Below are 24408 nucleotides of genomic sequence, written 5' to 3'. Positions count from 1 at the left end.
TCATACAGCCACTCTCACATTCACTGACTCTTATGTTCAGTTATTTATATATGTCAACTCTCACATGGAGTGTGCTTTACATATGTACTTACTTTGACATGTAGAACTGAGATATCCATTCACTCACCAATATACTCATGCACACAGTCAACTGTCCATACAGCTGTTTCTACATGCACTTTTGAACCCATACACCTAGGGAATCAACCGCTCACACATCTATGCACAGAGTTATACACCTCCCAGCCACCCACACACACACTCAGTCTCCCATACAAATACTTGGGCAACCATTCAATAACCCATATAGTTACTGATATAGCTACTGATTTAAACATGCAGCAGTTTACAGAAGAACATAAATATTGATTGCCAAATTAAGACACTTTAATCACTAACCCATGCACTCAGTGAGACACATTTAATCATTCTCTCATACAGTCAGTCATGCACCTACTAAATCCTTCATCCAGACACTTATACATCCACTCATTCTTCAATATGTAAGACATATTTTAACTTTACAGAAACATACAGTCACTGGGTGTTGTCATCAGTGATGTCATCAGTGATGTCACTGACCATGTCATGAATGATGTAATATGTGACATCATTAGCAGTGGATTGCGGGTCCGCGATATATAGTTAGTGCAACTAACTATATATGGAATTTCAATGGTTTTGTGCAAATAAAATAAGGTTTTTTAAATGCTAATCCCTAACTATATATGGTCTATAACCTATGGTTTTTTCAGTGAATTTTCAAGGTTTTGTAAATGCAAATTCCTAACTATATATGGTCTATAACCTATGGTTTTTTCTGTGAATTTCATTGGTTTTTTAAAAGCTAATATCTATAGCTGTAAAATATATTCTTTATTAAGTGACGTATCACGTAGCCCGTGAGACGCCTCATGATGCATCGCATAACCGTGACGTATCGTCTCTGCAGCGCAAACCAAACCCAAAACGTAAGCGCGCCAGAACACGCTTAAAGATATATATATATTTTTTAACCTTAATTAGACAAAATCCACACGTGCACATATCACAAACGTTCAAAAAACACAATATGTCGGACTCCCGTTACGCTGCCGGTTAGCTGCCCGGTTAACGTACCAGGAAGCACCTTTACCGCGAAAATCGCAAATTTTTTTTTTTCACCCCCCAGGGAACTTTAATAGCCCCCTCATCAATCCTAGGGGTTCAGGAGGGGTCTGCCTTACCCCTTTCATTCATTTACACCTTTTTTTTTCCCACCTCTTGTCTCTCGATCCCACAGAGAGACAAGATGGCGGCCGCTCCAGACTGTTTACAATGATAACAGCCAATCAGCTTCTCCTCAGACTCCCGTTACACTGCCGATTAGCTTCCCGGTAGCTTCCCGGTAGCTGCCCGGTTAGCTGCCCAGTTCGCGTACCAAGACGCGTCTCTACGGCGAAAAAATCGGATTTTTTTGTTTGTTTTTTTTTGGCCCCACGTGGTTTTATAATATCCCCCTCATAAATCCTAGGGGGTCAGAAGGGGTCTACCTTGCCCTCTTTCCTTCATTTCCCCCTTTGTTTTGGCCTCCTCTTGTCTCTCGATCCTACCGAGAGACAAGATGGCGGCCGCTCCGGACTGTTTACAATATTGACAGCCAATCAGCTACTCCTCAGACTCCCGTTACACTGCCGGTTAGCTTCCCGGTTAGCTGCCCGGTTAGCTGCCCGGTTCGCGTACCAAGACGCGTCTCTACGGCGAAAAAATCTGATTTTTTTTTTGGGTTACACTGCCGGTTAGCTTCCCGGTTAGCTGCCCGGTTAGCTGCCCGGTTCGCGAACCAAGACGCGTCTCTACGGCGAAAAAATCGGATTTTTTTTTTTTTTTTGGTTACACTGACGGTTAGCTTCCCGGTTAGCTGCCCGGTTAGCTGCCCGGTTCGCGAACCAAGACGCGTCTCTACGGCGAAAAAATCGGATGTTTTTTTTTTTTTTTTTGGGCCCGGCGTGGCTCTATAATATCCCCCTCATCAATCCCAGGGGGTCAGGAGGGGTCTACCTTGCCCCCTTTCCTTCATTTCCCCCTTTGTTTTGGCCTCCTCTTGTCTCTCGATCCTACCGAGAGACAAGATGGCGGCCGCACCGGACTGTTTAGAATGTTGACAGACACCGGAGAGCCAATCAGCTTCGCTTTGCAAAGTTCCGATACGCGAAAAGTTCGCGAACCGGAGCGCTGCCCGGAGCGCTGTTACAGATATATATCTTGATTTAAACGTTAATTTCTCAAAATCCACTGAAGCACATATATTGAGACCTAGCAAAGGCACATCGGGCTAACAGTCCCTACAATTTTGCCAAGTTTCGTGGAAATCCATTCAGCCGTTCGGGCTAAAAGTGAGTCCAACCGCCCTATGGAAATTAACATGGGAAAAACGCGTTTTGGGACCCCCCTTTTTTCTCGGCCCCCCCTTGACGAACCCCCCCCAAATTTTCAGGAGCTGCTCAGAAACAAAATGTGCCATTTTCCTGAAAATTTCAGCCGATTCCGTCCACAAACGCCAAAGTTATTAGACATAGAATTTTCAAAAGTCTCATAGGAAAAAAATCCTAACTATATATACCTACTGGCTATCGCCAGTAGGTAATATATATATATATATATATATATATATATATATATATATTCACTGAAAAAACCATAGGTTATAGACCATATATAGTTAGGAATTCGCATTTACAAAACCTTATTTTACTCACACAAAACCATTGAAATTCCATATATAGTTAGTTGCACTAACTATATATCGCGCACCCGCAATCCACTGCTGATGATGTCACATATTACATCATTCATGACATGGTCAGTGACATCACTGATGACATCACTGATGACATCTCAAATGACATCACTGATGACATCTCAAATGACATCACTGATGACATCTCATTTGACATTACTGATCACATCACTGATGATATCATTCATGTGATAATACGATGAACCTCTTCAGACTCTAATATAACCTTAGATACAATCAGTGTAAACAGACACTCACAGACTGTCACTCATCCATGGAGTTACTCACACACCTAGTCAGTCATACAAAGAATCAATCACACCTCCATTTCCTCAACTATACAGTTATACAAACTTTACTTATTCAAACATATACTAACACATATTTACTCTCTTATACAATCCCTGATACAAGTTCACAATGATCCATACAGCCACTCAAACATTCACTGGCTCTTATGCACAGTTATTTATATATGTCAACTCTCACATGTACTGTGTTTTACATATGTACTTACTTTGACATGTAGCACTGAGATATCCATTCACTCACCAATACACTCATGCACACAGTCAACCGCCCATACAGCTGTTTCCACATGCACTTTTGAAACCGTACATCTAGTGAATCAACTGCTCACACATCTATGCACAGAGTCATACACCTCCCAGCCACCCACACACACACTCAGTCTCCCATACAAATACTTGGGCAACCAATCAATAACCCATATAGTTACTCATATAGCTACTTATCAACACATGCAACAGTTTACAGAACAACAGACATAATGATGCACAAATTAAGACAGTTTAGTCACTAACCCATGCACTCAGTGAGACACATTTAATCACTCACTCATACAGTCAGTCATGCACCTACTAAATCCTTCATCCAGACACTTATACATCCACTCATTCTTCAATATGTAAGACATATTTTAACTTTACAGAAACATACAGTCACTGGATGTTGTCATCAGTGATGTCATTTGAGATGTCATCAGTGATGTCATCAGTGATGTCACTGACCATGTCATGAATGATGTAATATGTGACATCATCAGCAGTGGATTGCGGGTGCGCGATATATAGTTAGTGCAACTAACTATATATGGAATTTCAATGGTTTTGTGTGAGTAAAATAAGGTTTTGTAAATGCGAATTCCTAACTATATATGGTCTATAACCTATGGTTTTTTCAGTGAATTTTCAAGGTTTTGTAAATGCTAATTCCTAACTATATATGGTCTATAACCTATGGTTTTTTCAGTGAATTTTCAAGGTTTTGTAAATGCTAATTCCTAACTATATATGGTCTATAACCTATGGTTTTTTCAGTGAATATATATATATACATACATATATAAACATATATCATCTGTATATCTATATAAATACAAACATAAATGCATGCATACATATACTTATATGCATACAGATGCACGTTATTTACATGAAAGTTGAAAAAACACTAATAAAAGCAAAGCTAAAAAGCCACCTCATTACAAACAGAATGGCTTTAACTTAAACGAGGGCGAGATCTATTGCATTTTCAATGCTTGTTTACTTTGGTTCCATCAAGAAGGCATTCAGATGTGTCACACATTTGCCATAAATTCTGAATGTTAGCACTCTAGTTGCACATTAGATCACTGTAGTAAAGCTACTGCTCACCAGGGACGTCTGCTGCTGGTATTCAAAGTGCATGTTTCAGTCTGCATGTCAGAATTTTTTTAATGAAATAGAAGAGGATTTGAGAAGTCACTCAAAATGATCCCTAATTTTTCTTTCTGAAGCACTAATCATACTTTCTATGGCAAAATTAACCCCCTCATGTTGTTCCTTTTTAAATTGAGTGTTTTCAGACTTACCACTTCATTCCAATCAAGATGGCTTCAGGTGTGCCATACCTTTGTAATAAGTAGGACTGTTAGCGCTCTAGTTGTTCTTTAGAACACTCTGGGACATTCTGTCATTGGGCTATACTTGGGCTACATCTGGGTGATATTTGGGCTACATTTGGGCTCTTTTGTCTCTGGTGGCCATTTTGGGAGACTGCATGTCAGAATTTTTTAATGAAATAGAAGAGGATTTGAAAAGTCACTCAAAATGTGCCCTAATTTTTTTTTCTGCAGCACTAATAATAACTTCTATTGCATAATATACCCCCTCATTTTGTTCCTTTTTAAATTAAATGTTTTAAGAGTTACCACTTTATTCCCATCACGATGGCTCCAGGTGTGCTATACCATACTTGTCATAAGTAAGACTGTTAGCGCTCTAGTTGTTCTTTAGAACACTCTGGGACATTCTGTCATTGGGCTATACTTGGGGTACATCTGGGTGATATTTGGGCTACATTTAGGCTCTTTTGTCTCTGGTGGCCATCTTGGGAGACTGTATGTCAGATTTTTTTAATGAAATTGAAGTGGGTTTGAGAAGTCACTCAAAATGTGCCCTAATTTTTCTTTCTGCAGCACTAATCATAATTCATATGGCAAAATATACCCCCTCATGTTGTTCCTTTTTAAATTAAATGTTTTAAGAGTTACCACTTTATTCCAATCAAGATGGCTTCAGGTGTGCCATACCTTTGTAATAAGTAGGACTGTTAGCGCTCTAGTTGTTCTTTAGAACACTCTGGGACATTCTGTCATTGGGCTATACTTGGGCTACATCTGGGTGATATTTGGGCTACATTTGGGCTCTTTTGTCTCTGGTGGCCATTTTGGGAGACTGCATGTCAGAATTTTTTAATGAAATAGAAGAGGATTTGAAAAGTCACTCAAAATGTGCCCTAATTTTTTTTTCTGCAGCACTAATAATAACTTCTATTGCATAATATACCCCCTCATTTTGTTCCTTTTTAAATTAAATGTTTTAAGAGTTACCACTTTATTCCCATCACGATGGCTCCAGGTGTGCTATACCTTTGTAATACGTAGGACTGTTAGCGCTCTAGTTGTTCTTTAGAACACTTTAGGAGGCTGCAGTAGAGCACAAAGGAATCAACTGACAGTCTCTGTCCTTGTTGGATGTACATGTTTTACGGAGAATGTCAGACTTCATTTTCACATGACTGAGAAAGATAATGTGAATTTACAGAAATTTGCTTTCAGTTTAGCTTATAGATCCCCTTCCAAACCACTGTGGGAAAATCATGAGATATTAGTTTTCTTTCAAACAATATTCATGATATCACAGCAGAAGGCTTTTTCACATGGTAAAATCACCTTAGAACCCACCACAATTCCTAAAACGAGTATGGTACCATCAACAAATGATTTATAATGTAACTAAAGTCCTAAAACCCTCTATTAACTTCAATGCTTTTTAATGAGGTGCTATCATGTATATTGGTCCCAAGATGGCTGCCAACACTTCTTGGATGAAGTGCTGACAGCCAATCAGATCAGATGTGTGGTTAGGCTCCGCCTAGATATATATATTTTTTTGAACCTAAATTACTCAAAATCCACTGGAGCACATATATTGAGACCTAGCAAAGGCACATCGGGCTAACAGTCCCTACAATTTTGCCAAGTTTCGTGCAAATCCATTCAGCCGTTCGAGCTAAAAGTGAGGCCAACCGCCCTATGGAAATTAACATGGGAAAAACGCGTTTTGGTACCCCCCTTTTTTCTCGGCCCCCCCTTGATGAAACCCCCCCAAATTGTCAGGGGCTGCTCAGAAACAAAATGTTCCATTTTCCTGAAAATTTCAGCCAATTCCGTCCACAAACGCCAAAGTTATTAGACATAGAATTTTCAAAAATCCCATAGAGAAAAAATCCTAACTATATATACCTACTGGTGACCGCCAGTAGGTAATATATATATATATATATATATATATATATATATATATATATATATATATATATATATATATGTATCCACCTTACTTCGGCGAAAAAGCTCTGATGGCCGCTAGCAGCGGCGGGCCGGGACGGGATCGCCACTCCCCCGTATCCACTCAACAGTCGTTCTTCTATCTTTCCCACAAGAACGATATCCAGGCCACAGTTCGGTTCAAAAAGTGTTTTAATTCACAAACGCACTCGACGCTTTTCGGGAAACAAGTTTCCCGAAACGCGTCGAGTGCGTTTGTGAATTAAAACACTTTTTGAACCGAACTGTGGCCTGGATATCGTTCTTGTGGGAAAGATAGAAGAACGACTGTTGAGTGGATATATATATATATATATATATATATATATTACAAAAACTTCAACATTCATCTAAATGTCAATAGGAAAGCATGCAGGTCTCCGATTTCCACAGTGGTTTATTACAGACCCCTACCCCTCCAACAGACACGTTTCGCCTCACGGATTCGTCAGTGTTGGCGTTGTGCATACAATTCGACCATTTTATTCTGCGAAGCCTCATGGAATCCAAGTAAACATTAGACAATAAGAATGGACTACAAGATTCATTGCCACAGTGGCGGCCATCTTAAAACATGTTTTTTTGGGGAATTTGTTCATAAAAACGATCAAACATTAAATAAAGTGCAAGTGCAATACGTGAAAATAAAAGCCATTTCATAAGGGTAACAGAAACAAAATACTGAATCAAATATAATGTTTTTGATACTACAGTTAACTATTCCATGCAGCAACAGTACTAATCCCATGGACACTCTTATTTACATTCTATGCTGCATGTGAAGCTATACTCCATCATAAATCCAAGCTCAATGCCTGATATTGAATTCAAGTGTGTGTATATCACATGTATCTTAGATCTATCCCCTTATGGTGTATCTCGCCCTGTATGGGCTTTCTCCTGCGTTGATTTAAATAAAGGAGAGAGATTTATATTAATAACATCTGTGGATCAGATGTCGCTGTCCTATAGAGTAAAGGGAAAGTGAACAGACCTGTGTTATTACTATTTGTTCCTTACATTCTTTTATAAGTATCTCTTCCCCATCCCTTTCCAGCAATCTCATCCCATTATAGCTCAATATAGATGGATCCATAACTCTTCATCATTGTGTAGCCCTGTAGGGTCCTTAGTTTGAAGGTCAATGATGTACTTTGATTCCAACACTCAGAGCTTTCACACGGTCACCTCCTCTCTCTTTTCTGTTTACGTGATCCAGACAGAAAAATGTTAGAAGGTCCCTGTCACTTTTATGGTGTGTTTCAAAGTGGCGCGCCACAGAATATGTCTTATCCCGATTTGTTATGGCGCGCATGTACTCTAGTACACATTTTTTTTGTTGGATGGATAGTACTTCCGATGTACCGCTTGGAACATGGACACTCCAAGCAATACAGCGTGAAATCAGATTTGCAATTGAGAAATTTTGATATTTCTCTTGTGGGACGTGGATTATCAGGCCTCCCCTTGTAGCTGAATCTTTTTTTGCTGTGTTTGCAGGCCTTACAACAGAGGTAAGGATAAAAACCCTTTATGTTTTTCATCGCTGGATTTTTGACAGGGTTTTCAAAATGGCTGTGGACAAGGTGATCGCCCAGTGACTGACAGCGTCTTTATGTTATTGAAATGTGTGCTGGTAGAACATTTCTTAAGGTGGTGTGTCTTTAGAATGTGCCAGTTTTTATTAAACACATGCACAAGCTCCCCTGATCTTACATTAAAATTGGTAATCATTCGTGCAGGCCTTCTGCTTTCTGTTTGACTTTGTCCACCAATAATTCTTTCCTGTCTATTTTTTCTACCCTTTCTGCAGTGTCATTAAGGATTACGTTCGAGTATTCTCTTTCCTGAAATCTTGTTATGGCCTCATCTTTTGCTTTCTTGAAGTCCCCTCCGTCCGAGCAGTTGTGCTTAAGGCGGAGGAGTTCTCTGAAAGGTATATTCCGTACCAGGCTCTTGGGATGATAGCTCGCTGCATGCAACACAGCATTACCCACTGTGGTTTTTCTGTAAAGCTGTGTTTGTAAGGCGTTTTCTGTCACGTAGACCTCTAAATCTAGGTAGTTCACCGAGGTCTCACTTATGGTGCTGGTGAATCTCAAATTGAACTCGTTGTCATTTAGCATGGCAACATATTCCTCAGCCGAGTCCCAGTCGCCACGCCAAACGACAAAGAGATCATCGATGTACCTTGCCCATATCATGATTTTTTCCATCCAACACTCGTTGGCCTCACCCCAGGCCACGTGCTTCGCCCACCAGCCCACAAAGAGATTTGTGTAGCTGGGGGCAAAGCACGTGCCCATGGCCGTCACACGTGTCTGCCTGTACAGTGTCCCCGAGAACAGAAAGATATTGTTCTCAAGGCAGAACTTTATTATTGTCATGAGCATTCGATTGTGATGGTGGAATTTCAAAGGTTTGCTGTTCAGAAACCAGCTTACGGCTGATATGCCATCCTTGTGGCCTATACATGTATATAGATTTGTGACATCTTAGTTTTCCTCTTGAGGTTGCTGGTAATAGGTAATGGTATGCATGAATAGCTACCAGACGTATTAGTACTGCAGCATATAATCACTTCCCTATAAATAAAGTTGGTTAAGGGAACCTTATGCTGTGTTTTATGCACATGTTTATGTTATATGTTTGTCACTAACAGATGCTTCTGCTTTCCACTGTTTGTCACATATTTGGTTGTTTGTTTTGGACGCTTCTTTTCTTTCTTCTTACTTTGTTTGAGAATCAAGTGACTACCGATGATGAGACAGGGGCTTGTCTGGAAATTACATACCAGTTACCCCGTTGGTGGTGTTTCCGTGAGGTGTAATTTGTTTCTCACACATTTTTTCTAAGCAGAATTCAGTCCAAAACTATTTGGTGGACACCTGTCATTGACCTATATAGGTCATAGTACTTGCTGTTCTGTGTCGCTGTCAAGGAGAATAGGCTTTTCTTTTAATGATAACTTGGGCGGAGTACAGTGCAGTGTCTCCTTTTAAATTGTAGAGGACAGTGATAGGTAGCAGTACATATTGACTGCCCTTGATTTAGTCACTGATATGCTTTGACGCCCGTGGACTGGGTCTTTGGTTGTATTACTATAGATAGTTTTGCCAACCTGTATATGGGTTGGTGGGAGCGGCAGGTGCCTATGGTCTATGACCAATACCACAGCCATGTTATCACATGGCTGCGGTACATTGATGATTTATTTATCATTTGGTGTGGTAGTCAAGATAAAGCCCAGGAATTCATTACCATCTTGAATACCAATAATGTTAACTTAAAGTTTTAAGGTAAAGTGAGTGCTACAAGTGTTGATTTTCTGGATTTAGAGATAAAGGTGGTGGACAAAAGATTGATTTCAAACCTGTATCGCAGAAGACTGCAGGCAACACTCTGTTGCATGCAGAAAGTGATCATCCGACCACCTTAATTTGCAGTATCCCATATGGGGAATTTCTTCGGGCCCGAAGAAATTGCAATGCTGATTTTGAAAAACAGTGTGAGTGCATGACTGAAAGATTCTTAGAAAGAGGCTATAATGCTGAGTCTATCCAATCCTCCCGCTCTAGAGCAGCTAAATTTAAACAGGATGATTTATTGGTTCCCTTCAACTGTAAGCAAGAATCTAACACAATTAGGTATATTAATACCTTTAATTCCAGCTCGTTTTCTGTCCGTAAATGTCTGATGAAACACTGGAAGACATTGAGGAAGGAATCTGCTATAGAATATGCCGTAGTTAATTATCCAAACATTACCTATAGAAAAGGCAATTCCTTAAAAGACAAACTTTGCAACAATGATGTGACAAAGATAAAAAAGTCTGGCTCTGATATTCATTTTTTTTTTTACCTGCATGTCTTGTAAGGCCTGCAAATACAGCTGTAATGTGAAAAAAGTCTACTATCCCATAGAGGGTATGGAAAAGCCTATTGAGAAACATCTAACGTGTCTTTCAGACCCTTGCATTTATGTCCTCATGTGCCCATGTGCCAAGAAATACGTTGGCAGCACAATGTTTGCAGCAAAAAAACGTGATCTTGAGCACATGAGAGCCATTCAAAAGAAGGACAAATTGTCACCTATAGCAAGGCACTTTGAAGAATTTCATAAAAGTAACCAGGATGTTTTACGTTTCTTTGTGATTGACAGAGTTCCTCCCTGTGTAAGAGGAGGCAATAGGATTTGTAGACTCCGTCAGCTGGAATCTCAATATATTCTAGAACTGGATACAAAAATTCTGGGAGGCCTGAATTCGGAAGAAGAGATGGTTTGGTATCTAGGAGAATAGTTAGAATGTTTTCGGCCTTTGACTATGTACTTTCATTTGATTTTTGGCTGTTGTAACAAGTCTTTTAATATAGCGAAAACATCAGGATTTATTAAGAATACCTTCTGCAGGAAGTCCGTGTCTATATCAATTTTAGATCACTATCACTAATTTTTATTGTGTATAGTTTATGAAATGTTATTGGATCCATATTTTGTTGCCCATTATATTTTTTCTGTTTCTTGTGTACAGGTAATGCTGGAAAAAATAGTACTAAGATATTTCTGTGAGAGGAAGGAGAATTATGGTTCGATCACCCCATTGGGGAAGAAAAAATGCAATTCCCTTTTATATTTGATATATGTTTTGGTATTACCCACTGGGGATGTCTTAGATACAAAGCTGCCCTTTAGAGAAAATGTAAAGCTATAAATTTATGCGGAATGAATTCGAAAGTAATTATATGTTTGTAAGGATTATTACCCACTTGGGAAAGTAGAATATGAGTTAAAAGAGTTATATGGAATGAATTCCAATAGGAAATGTGATTATATGTTTTATTAAGATCAGTACCCACTTGGGAAAATAGAACATGAGTTGGAATGCCGGTATTGAAATGGTGCAACTTTATTGATATAATGGGGGAGGCGCTAGAGAGCGGGCAAACAGAATGGTCACACTGCTGTGTGGCTCCTGCATCCTGGGACCGATATCCTGCATTTACCCTAAGTAATTGAGTTATAATTGAGCTAAATTGGCGAGCGAACTGTTGAACTACCCTGCGGCTACAATCGGAGTGAAGCGCAACAGGATTAGTGGCGGACAGCCGCAGCAGCGAGCGATTGAAATTTGAAATGCGCCACCAGCCTGACTTGCAAGGAGCTCTGACTCGGCTGTGGTGGCTGGGAAAGGCCGAGGATTCACGCGAGGCGACAGGGCCGCACAGCCGGCGGCAACACAGTGAGTCCGCGCTGAATTTAATTACCGGAGCACAGAGCAGGGGTGGACTGCCAGTGCAGCAGGGCGCCGATGAGATATTAGTAGTGGCAATACTGCTGGGGGCCGCAGTGCAGGCTTCGCTGGGGCCACTGAACGAGAGACTCTGCCGGGAGCCGTAATGGCGCTGATGCGCTACTGGAGGAAGCGGTCACACTGAAGGCGGCGGCGTGGACTTCCCCGAGACCACTGGGCAGGAGGATTGACAGGGAGCCGGGATAGCGCCGATGCAGAAGATTAGCGCATGATCCCCCCCATTGAGATGATCTATTGTGTGCCGGAGCAGGATTTTGAACGTGCCGGGGGGGGCGGGCATTCTGTCTCAGCTACAGTGACTGTGCCCGTAGTAGAGAAGCCGCTCCGGGGTGTGTGAACAGACTTGGAGAAGACCCCGGGCTGTATTCTCCCCCTCCCCACCTAGACTGCAGAGTTGAACAGCCTGTGTGATAGCCACAACAAGGGGGAGACGCGCAATAGGAGTGCATGGATGGCCGGCTGAGACGAGAGTGAGAGAGGTGCGTGGCCCATTGCAAACTGGTGCGGAGGGCCTGAAGCGGCCTGAGGCAGACGCGACCAGCCTCCCTGGGGCAGCAGAGCATTGTGCGGTCCCTTGCTGAGGATCGTGATTAACAGGCCATAGAGAATATACCCTCATATTGTGTGTGCTGGATGTCACACGTTGCTGCGGTTTCCTGGAGTTAGGAGCGTGCTGCTATAGTATCCTGCAGGGCATTGGGAGAGGCTCAAGTGACCACGAGAACTTGCCATATAGTGGTGGAAAGGGCAGCTGGTGTTTATGGGGTGCTGTGTCAGCGGATAAAAGAATTGGGCAAGAAACTGAACCAGTGAGGTAACAGCTGCTGAGAAGCACTGGACAGAGGAAGCTGAAGCGACAACAGTGCAGGGAAGGATTGGCTGATGAAGACGAGGGGGGCCGCATGGCAGCTTGAACTGGCCCTCGCACTTAACCCTAGTCTGGTGGTGGTGCACTGATCACTCCTGGCATATACGCGGAAGGTGTCATATATTTTTTGCAATATGGGGAAGCCTGACACTCAGCAGCTGAATTTTGACGCAGCAAAGAAGAGAAGCAAGTCTACTGCTGACGACCAGGAGCAGGACATGGCTGAGTGCGCTGGAGGTGGGGCCACTTCGCAGGCCTTGGACATGGCCAATATTCTACAAGAGATGTGGCAAGGCTTTGTAACAGTGGTGGACAAGGTGGACCGGATGTCCTCTAGGATGGATGCCATTGCCCATAAGCTAGATGGACACGAAGACCGCATTAAGGAGGCAGAACAACGCGTATCTGAATCTGATGACATCACTGCAACGCATACAGCGCAACTCACGAGAATGGATAAACTTCTACGCGTCATAGACACAAAAAGCGAAGACTTGGAAACGCGCAGTCGGCGCAACAACATATGCGTCATAGGCATACCAGAATCGACAAATACTGGCAGAATGGAGGACTATATAGAGAAACTACTGCTGGAGTCCATAGGCAGAGATGTCTTTTCCTCACAGTTCATAGTGGAAAGGGCGCACAGAACCCTCGGAACTCGCCTGGTGCCTGGAAGCCTCCGGGACCTATAATTGCACGGCTACTAAATTATAGAGACCGAGATGTGGCCCTCAGGGCAGCGAGGAATAGGCAGAAGTTGACATATGATGGTAACACCTTTTCCATATACCCGGACTTCACACCCATAGTGCAGGAAGAGCGCCGCAAGTTAGTGGAAGTCAAGCGGAAGTTACGATTTGAGCAAATTGATTTTGCGCTCCTCTATCCTTCAAAACTCAGAGTGACGCACCAAGGGAAGCAGCGATTCTTCACGTCACCCCAGCAGGTAGAAGACTTCCTCCAAACATTGAAACGTGCGAACCGAAGTGGAATTGACCGGAAGTTTTGCAGCGGAATGGTGACATGAATGAAAATGAGGACTTGGAATGACTGTATCCAGTGAAGTGATTTTCACATGCTCAAGAGAACTATTACGGACTGGTAGGCTGGGCCAGACAATCTACTGATGCGAGGTGAGATCTTTCCAGTGTGGCTCAATTGCTTACATGTTATTGTGATTCCAGGCCCGTTCCCCCCCCTCATGACAGGGCCGGTAGCGCCTTCAGAGGAGTACTTAAAGGGAGCGAGGAGACTGCGTAGCTATCTAGAAGGTCCCCCAACGGATATTCTCCCATGGAAGTACATGTTTTGGAATGTAAAGGGGAGGTAACAGGGGGTGTTCCAACTGGGAGGCAGGGTGGGAGGGTGGACACGGGATTTTGGCAAGATTGGGTTGCTTCAGTGGGTGGGGGGAGAGAGTTCGCGTTTCCTGTTGTTTAGACACAAGTCTGTAGGGGTTCTGATTGGGGGGGTCATTTGGTGCACATGGTTGTCAATATGCATAACTAAGGATTTTTTTTTCTTCTTCTTTATGGTCGTACACAATGGTCAATGTTATTCTGAAATTTCTTTGTTGTACAGGAGCTACAGGTGTTGGTCAGTTGTGGGTCGTGGATCTGATACAGGGGCGCTACTCTGCGATGGAGTACTGTAGGTATGTAAAATGCCTAACTCATGTCCTCCATTGACAACACTCCACTGAACATCAGTACATGGAATGTACGGGGGCTGGGAGATCCATGTAAGAGACGTCAAATACTATCCTATCTTGACCGGCACCAGGTACATGTAGTAATGCTGCAAGAAACACACATAGACCCGAGATGTAACAACACATTTGCCTATAAATGGGCAGCACACAGGATCTTCTCTTCCTTCTCTTGATATGCGAGAGGGGTGGCGATTCTGGTTAAAAAGGGCACACCATTCACGTTGGCTGGAGCCACGTGGGATGCCCAGGGGAGATACTGCCTGGCCTGGGCGAGGTTGGGGTCAGACTCCGTTACCCTGGCCTGCTGCTATGGTCCAAATGTAGACGACCCGCATTTCTTTACGGAATTATGGGCAAAGATTGTAGACATTGGATCCAACCTTATCGCATGGGGTGGGGACTTTAACATTGCGCGTAGTCCGGACATTGATAGATCTCATCCTGCACCCCCATCATTTCACAAAAGCCATGCTGTGCTCCATTCCACACTCATGGACCACAACCTGATAGTTGTGTGGAGATACCTGCACCCTAATGACCTAGAAGGTACCCACTTCACTGCACAGGCGGTGACATGGGTGCGACTAGCCTACATATTCCTGAGCTATGTCCGGCGATCCTACGGGCGCAACACCTAGCCAGGACCTACTCGGATCATGCACCGGTCCGGATTACACTGTCCTCCACAGATTATGGTACCCCAAGAAACAGCTGGAGGCTGCAACCTACTATTTTATTAGACACTGTGTTCCAGGAAAAGCTCAGAGAGGAGATTAAAGACTTTTTTCTACGTAATAAGTATTCGATCGACAGTGTAGAAATTATCTGGGAAGCGTTCAAAGTAACGCTACGAGGCTTTTGCATAGCGAAAGGAGCTGGGGTACTTAAGGATATTATGAATACGCTACGTACGCTTGAGACTGAACTTAAATCATAGAGGGAAGGTTGGCTACAAGACGGCATAACACAATCGCAGTTTAGAACAAAACTCACAGCCTATATGGATGAGGCTCATAGAGAGGCGAGATTTCGGGGGAAGTAAAGGTCGGCCCGCCGCTATGGCGAGGGGGAGAGGCCAGGGAAGGCGCTAGCAGAGACGATTAGGTGGTCACGAGGTTCTAATGTAATCCTGGAATTGGAAGGGTTGGAAGGCATTATGTACAGGGACACTGTAAACATACTGAATGCCTTCACTGAGCAACACATAGCGTTATATACAACCACGAGGACGGAGAAACTGAACCTAGATGAATACTTGGGCGATATATCGCTGGGATGGCTGAGCGATGTACAGTGGAGCTTTCTGTGTGCCCCGTTCGAGCTTGATGAGGTCAGGGAAGCCATCATGCATATGCAGTCAGGTAAGGCTATAGGTTCAGACGGTATCCCTGTCGAGTTTTATAAAACTTATATTGACATGATGGCTCTCATACTGCATGAGGTGTATGAGGATGCATTGGAGGTGGGGCCTCTCCCTCCCTCCATGAGGGAGGCAATAATCATCTCCCTTTTAAGACCAGGGAAGGCACCGCAACACTGTGATTCGTATAGACCAGTGTCACTGCTCAATTGTGATGTTAAAATATTAGCTAAGCTCATAGCTAACCGCCTTAGTCTACTTATGGAACATTTAATACTGCCTGGCCATTTGGGATTCGTGCCCGGGCGTGCAACATCCCATAACTTGCGGACCCTATTCACAATGTTGAATAACATATCCTCGGAATTGCCTTTGGCGGCGGTTTTCCTAGATGCCACAAAGGCCTTTGATTCCATTGAGTGGGACTATGTGTTTGGTTTAATGTTCCGTATGGGATTCCCCCCTTTTTTCTCGCTTGGATACGATTGTTGTATTGTTCACCTATAGCTAGAGTGGTGATTAATGGTAAAACGTATGAGAATTTTTCGATAACGAGAGGTACGAGGCAGGGTTGCCCCTTGTCGCCCCTGTTGTTCGCGATTGCCATGGAACCGCTGGTGGCTAAATTGCGCCAGCACCACCGTGACAGAGCACTGCAATGTAAAGTGAGACAGATATTAGTTTCCCTCTACGCGGACGACATCACACTTTATATACGAGACCCCCAACAGAATTTGAATATTATCCTTCGAGAATTTATAGTCTTTGGGAGGCTCTCGGGGGTCTAGATAAACTGGGGTAAGTCTTAAATATTTCCCCTTACAGATGCAACGAGACGCTTTTCATTGGATTATCCGATGGTGTGGTGCGAGGATGAACTGAAATATTTAGGCATCCGCGTGACGAGGGATAGAGACGAATTGATGCGTCTTAATTACGGAACCACTATGGTGCGAATTGCAGATAATATATCAAGATGGATTACCCTCCCTCTCTCCATGGCGGGATGTGTGTCTTTGATTAAGATGGTTATATTACCACAACTACTTTATCTGTTTCTTAATATACCCTTTCACCCGGGGACATTCTTTTTTAAACAACTACGATCGGAACTGACACGATTAGTGTGGGGGGGTAAAACCGCGAGATTACAGTGGCCATATTCTCAAGGAGGGTTTTGTGTACCTAACTTTGAATTGTATTATTACAGCGCACAGGCGCATTATGCCCATTTTCGGGTACATCAGCCACGTTATATGCCTCAGGTGGCGGCGGAGCATTGGCTCGCTCTTCCTATCCCCATTGAAGGGGCTGTGTACACTCCGTTCCCCACGCCAGATAAGGCGCCGACCAAGATGAGTTGCACGGTGGATGCCTCGGCGCATGTGAGTAAGATTTTGGATGTGCCTATGTCACTGTTACCACTGGTGTATCATCCCAACATGCCTCTTCTTCAGGAGGCACCCTTCCACAAGTTTAAAGATCGAACTCGGATAAAAAATTGGGGGGACATGTTTCACGATGGGAAATTCCGCACAGTAGCGCATATATTTCAGAATATAACACAAACGCCACTAGATGCTTTCCTGTACATACGCCTACGGCAGGGAATTCGCTATTACTCCTGATTTCCCTTCGGAACCACCGACTTTTACACCACTGCAATTGACACTTCAGAGCGAGAAGGCCAAACGACTGGTGTCTATACTATACAAAGCAGTACATACAAAAAAGATTGAGCAAGCTGCAGGGGCGATTGAAAAATGGAACCACGAACTAGGTACAGCTCTGACGGACAAACAGTGGGAATTCTGTTCACTACAGACTGAAAGAATCTCAGCTAGCAGTAGGCTTCGGATTATCCACTATAAATTCCTATATAGACTGTACTATACCCTGGCCCGAATGTATAGATACAAACTAAGGGATACTGATTCATGTGATAGATGTCGTGCGGCAGGCGCTGACTTCCTGCACCTGGCATGGGGCTGTCCGGAGGTGCATGAGTATTGAACGCAGATTTTTCAGGCATTATCCACTATGATAAATGCCCAGATTGACATGTCACCACTGATGGGTTTGTTCGGGTACGTGGATCGACTACGGGCGGAACATCGTAAGTTTGTTGCCCTTGCGTTGCTCCCAGCTAAGAGGAGAGTGGTGTGCTCCTGGGGGAGAGGTAGGGCACCCAAGTTTAAGGTGTGGCTTAATGATTTAAAATATTTTCAGGAGCAGCTGGCGATCCATGCAGAACTTTTACCAGCTGCATCCAGGCTCGGGATATTTGGGCACCACTGCAATGTTATCTACTGTCACACTCTCGAAACAGTCCTCCTGTAGAGGAGTGAGCCTATTGGAGAGCAAGAACTGTTACGCACAAATGTGGACTATCAAGACTTGGAAATACCTTCTGATGTTCTATTGTACAGGCTTGACCTGAGAGGATGATTGAGTACTAAAAGCCTGGCTGGTTGATGCCCCCCTGAGTTGTGGTGAGGGTACCCTTTTCCCCTCCTATCTTTACTTTTTATATGACCTGTGTTTTTTTTCTGGGTTTTTACTTTTTATTTCTTTCACATTGGGTATGTGCTGTATCTGAGCTGCTTACCCTGTTATAATGGTGCTGACCACTGTAAAGAGGAGTAATCAATTTGCAGACGACAACTGATTGTATTGGTATAGAATATCAAGAGGATTGTATGTGTATGACTACATGTGTACCATGTTTGTGGTTGTTTTTCAAAAAATCAATAAAAAAGGGTTAAAAAAAACTTTATTGATATAATGGCAGCGTCACGTTGTAGCGAGACCATGACTAAATGAAAGGACTCGCGTTCTGTGCATTAGGCTGGAATATAGTGACAGCTTATTTGCGGTAACAAAAAATAAAACATGATTTTGTGCTCCCCTTTCTGGTAAGATGTCATTCAAACCTCTGCATAGAATACAGCGTTACGTTGTAGCAAGACCATGAATAAATTAAAGGACTTGCGTTTAAGTACAATAGGCTGGAATATGGTGGCAGCTTAGTTGCGGTTGCGGTAACGGTAAATAGAACATTAATTCGTGTTCCCCGTTTGAGCAAAATGTCATTTAAATTTCTGCATGGAATACACCGGGAACTTTATGATTGAGATGTTTGTTTTGGTTGGACATTATATGAAAACTTTTTCGGTGATAAAACATGAAATGTAAGACATTACAAAATGGCTGACAACCTTTTATGTTTGGATGTTTTAGGCACTAGTTGCCTTTCTATGTTATGTTTAGATCACGTGTACACAACTTGGTTAAAAGTCCGTATGAGCAAACATTGCATTACCCGTGAGCAAGGTGGTTTACGCCGAAACGCGTAGGGTGCTATTCTTTGGCTTATATGCAAATAAATAATCTTCCTTGAAGTACACTGTTGGATTGATGGCGTTATTTTTCTGAAAGCAGTGCACATGTGCTTCGTTACACAGTAAAGGATTATATACATAGATATGTGATCAAGGCTCACCCCGAGCCGAAACACGTCAGGAGAGAGCAGGCAAATAAACATTCTGTAACTGGCACAATTTGAGTGGCCCGTCTCCGTCTTATGCATGAATGCTGTGGAAGGACGGAATTCTGCAATATATATATATTACTTACCGGCGGTCGCCAGTAGGTAGTTATAGTTAGGACCTAGTTACCATAGAAAAATGGCAACATTCTATTACCAATAACTTTGGTGCCGATTGACGAATCTTCGCGAAATTTTCAAAACAAAGTCTTTGTTGAAATCAGCTCCTATGTTGAAAGTTTGGGGGTGATTGGTCAAGGAGGGGTGAGAAAAAAGGGGGGTTCCAAAATGTGTTTTTTCAATGTTAATTTCCATAGGAAACTTTAGACAAGGCTACAGGTCGAACGGGTGAACGGAATTACCCAAAATTTGGCAGGGAGAAGGGTTTTGGTCTAAAAAGCACGCTTTTTTGTTTATTTGGTGTAAATCTATTCAGTAGTTTTTGAGAACTATCGAAATTTACAGATATTGATATTTGGGAATTCGGCCATCTGATTGGCTGAGGCGTTACGAGCACGAGCTTGCTGCTGATTGGCTGCGAGCTGTGCGAGCGGTTGCAACTAGGAAATGTTGGCTGCCATTTTGTGATTCTGTTGAAGCGAGTAAGGGGAAAAGGGCAGAAAAAAGTGGGAAAGAGGAGGGTAAGTGCGCTGTGAGGTCTGTAGGGAGGTTACGGTGTGCTGTAGAGGCAGTGTGAAGCAAAGTATTCACCCCTACCGGTGTGCAAGTGCTGTTTTGCCCACTGTGAGATAGTGCTGAGGTGAGGTGCCGATACACTCCGGAATGAAAGCTTGCGTGTGAACCGTGAGCTAAGTGCTGTGAACTGATGTGCTTTAGACGCTGTTGCATACTGGCCGAAGCAAAGTATTTACCCCTACTGTTGTGAAAGTGCTGTTTTGCCCACTGTGAGATGGTGCAGAGGTGAGGGGCCGGTGAACTCGGCAATGAAAGCGTGTGCCTAAACTGTGAGCTGAGTGCTCTGTAGCTTCTTGGCAGAAGCAAAGTATTTACTCTTACCGGTGTGAAAGTGCTGTTTTGCCTAGAGTGAGATGGTGTTTGTTAGAAATGGGGTAGCCAATTCTACGGGGGTAGCATGGAGCAGAGCGGGCAGGCCAAACTGCTGAGGAAATGTGTGAAGCATCCACGCAGTACCCACCGACGACACACCAGGCACACCACAAAAGAGGCATGACACGGGTTGGAAGTAAAAGAATAACTCATGTATTGTCTCCAACCTGCAACGGTAAAACACAGTAAAGCCCAGTAATCACAATAGGGCGCCAACGGGCACCAGGGCAGTGGATACCAGGGGGATTATTTACAAGGAAAATGCGAAAAGTAAGAAAAAGGTATGTAAGTCCATTAGTGTCCAGGGCTGAAAATAAAGAGAATGTTATCAATTGGCATGTAACACAAGGTCAGTATTGCAGGGCAAACACAGGCATTAATTCTTGGCATCACCTTAGCAGTAGGCTGTAAGCATAACATAGGACACTAGGCATAAACACAGCCGGCCTGGCATTAGCACCTCCTGCAAAATTGAACCTTAAACACCTAGCATCAACATCTGGCATAGGCATGCAACTTTAATATCAGGCCTAGGCAGGCATAATCACATCTACCATGGGGCACATACCTTTGGCAGGGAAAACATTAGGCATGACATCAGCACCCCCTGCGAAAAGAACATTAAGCGTACAGCATTAACATTAGGCATAGACATGCCATAGACCTAAATCATGAGGCCGGGAACACTGCACATAAAAATGGCATAGAACATCAGCAATATCACTGTGAGGGAAAGAAACACTAGGCAATAGCCTTTGGGCATGTCAGCATGAAATAAAACATTAGGCAGGAAGGCACATCATGCATGAACTCATTAGGCCAGTAACACTGTGCGTATAAACATGGCCTAAACACCTGGGGCTTAACCTCATGCAGGTAAGTACACCATAGGCCTAGAAATGTAATAGGCATAAACTACACAGGTACGCAGTAGACTCGGTGACTGTAACATTTCCTAGGTCCGTGCACCAGAGACAACCTTTCCTATGGACCTAGTCAGCATCAACCACATTTCCTGCTCAAGGACAGGCTGCAAAGAAGGGGTTAACTTTAGCACCAAAAGAAAACAGTGTCAAGGACACTGGCAACTGCAGGGGCTAAACAGACGCAGCGCTGTAAGAGATAGCAGTCCTGGCATAAGACAGTTCTTCCCAATAAAACAGTTCCTTCAGGCCAAGTAGTGCTTCTGCCGCACAGCGCTTGGGGGCACAGACCTCCTAATACAGCACTCAGGAAGCAGCAGGTCAGGCAGTAACACTTCCAGCAGTGCAGCGCTTCGCAGGGCAACATCGTCTTCATGGCACGGCGCTTTAGGGTTCTAGCGCTTAGAGTACACAGCAGCGCTCACAGTGCTTGGGCCAGCAGCAGTTCCCAGGGCAATACAGCGCTTAAAACACTCACAGCAGGGCAGTCTTGGTCACGGCGCTTTGGGGACTTAAGGCAGTCTCCTGCAGGCCAGCGCTTTCAAGGGCACAGTTCTAGGCTGGATAGCGCCTAGAGATCACGGCGCTTCGCAGGCAGGGCCCTGCCAATTCTTCAGTCCTGGTCAAAGTAGCGCTTGGAGCACAGCTTTGAGGGGCACAGCGCTTCCAGTAGCACAGCGCAAGGGGGCGGACAATCCCGGCAGCAAGCCTCAGGGGCCCCAGGGTAAGGCTTCTCACCTCCTGGGGGGTCCAGTCCAAGATGCTCCTTCCTTTCCAGACGCTTTTAGGCACAGCGCTTGCATGGTGTCATGTCCACCAGCCTCAGGGACCTAGGGGGACCCTCCTTCTTCAGGGGGCCGGGGGACAGAGCAGCAGGCACTTCTGGGCCAGGTCAGCAGTTAGTGGGAACTCATCAATACAGGGCGGTAGGCTTTCACCATCCTCCACTGTAGCGTGGCCCTCCTCCTACATGGCAGCCTAAACTCCTACAGTGGGGCTTCCACTAGCCCTGAGGACAGTAGGGGTGTCCTAGATGGGTGCAGGGTCCAGCACACAGGCCCAAGTGGCGGTATCCCCTGGCAGCAGGTCCCTCGCATTCATGTCCCTGCTATGTCTCTGCTTATGACATCTCTACTGTTCTACCTATACCAGTAAGGCTGGAAGCTTAAAGAAGGTCCCTGGCAGTTCCAGCCTCACTGTCACTGGGGGAAGTGTAGAGCACCTTGTCACTTCAAGCACTAAACCGCTAACCCACCTCAGTCAGGCAGCACAAGCAGACAGAAATGGCATCCATTTTAAAACTTAAATTTCTCCACAGCAGCTCAAATAAATCTGCAAACGCCATTGCACAGCATGTGTCACTGCATCTCACACCACACACGGCATATACAGTTTTCCTACCATGGGGGAGACATCCTAAATTGGGGGGGTGAAAGGCGAAAAAGTTTGGGGAAAAGGGCCAAGTCCAACACAACTCCCCCCAGGCAAAAGCCAGGGTAGACAAATCATTGCCTTGATGGGCTTCCCTGCTTGGGGCAGAAAAAGGTGGACGCAGGCCCGCAACTACAGGAGCACCTGCAGTTTCTTCTCCACTCTGGAACCCGATGGTTCACTCTCGCAACCCTCCCTTCACCAACCAACCCACCCCACTGGTGTTTCTAGTGGGATGTGGCCAGGACTGGCCTCTAGGCCATCCAGAAGTCTCTGGCCCTTGCTCTCTCACAGAGTGGGAGGCTTTAGCCTCAGGCCCGTAGTACCCCTTGACCACTCTACTCCTACCAAACTGCCACTGGTCCTCCCACCTGGGGTACGAGCCCTCAGGCTGACCAGCACTCAGGGGCGAGGCTCTCCTCCCCCTACCTCTCCTTCTGGGGTTCCGCCCTCTCCTTCTTCGTGGGACACCCTCAGAACACCACTCTCTCCTCAACCTGGAGTCAAAACCCTCAGGTTGAACCAGTGACAGGGGCGAGTCCTCCCTCCCCTGCACCCCCTCCCAGAGTTCTGCACCCTCCTAACTGGAGTAGTACCCCTGGAAGTCAATTCCGGGGGGACTCTGCTTACAGATGTACCACTCGCCAGGTCCGGCAACCCCCGAACCTGGCCACCCAACCCGGGATCTACGCCCTGTGGCTGAGCCGGGCCAGAGGAGAGTCCTTCCTCCTTCTGCACCCCCTCCCAGAGTTCTGCACTCTCCTACCTGGAGAAGTACCCCTGGGAGTCAAACCCGGGGGGACTCTAATTACAGATCTTCCACCCACAAGGTCAGGAAACCCCTGAACCTGGCACCCCAGTCCAGGATCTACGCCCTGTGGCTGGGCAGGTGCCAGAGATGAGTACTTCCTCCCTCCGCACCCCCTCCCAGAGTTCCGCACCCTCCTACCTGGAGAAGTACCCCTGGAAGTCAAACCGGTAGGGACCTCGATTACAAGTGCCCCACCCTCCAGGTCAGACAACCCCTGAACCTGGAACCCCAGGCAAGGTTCTAAACCCTGCAACTGGTCAGACCCCTGAACCACTGGAGCTCGGATTACAGATACTCCGGGTTCTCCTGACACGAGGGGATCCCTGTCACTGGAAGGCACATCAAGATAGCATAGGCTCCCAACCTGGGGTTCCCTTCTGAAACTATCCAGGCCCTGTGACTGCGGTTGGGGCACCTCGGGACACCTCCCCATCTCACTCCTTCCTGTAGATAGGATGTAAGGCATTGCTCTAGCGTGCTCTGTGTGCACCACTCATACGCATCATTGCAGGCTGTGCACACTTTTTTTGCTTCAAATATTGCAAACTGTAGAGCTCAAGTCAATGCCATGTGGCTGTGGGCCCTTACTGATCGCTCACTCTGGCCTACACTGCAGACAGCAGTGTTCAAATCAAATCAAATCAAAGCAAGCTTTATTCGACTATTAGTGAAATAATCATAAAAGCACATACAGAAAAAACAAT

Source organism: Lissotriton vulgaris, chromosome 5 (assembly GCF_964263255.1).
Source record: "Lissotriton vulgaris chromosome 5, aLisVul1.2, whole genome shotgun sequence".
Lineage (NCBI taxonomy): Eukaryota > Metazoa > Chordata > Amphibia > Caudata > Salamandridae > Lissotriton > Lissotriton vulgaris.
Note: the sequence above shows the minus strand (reverse complement) of the source record.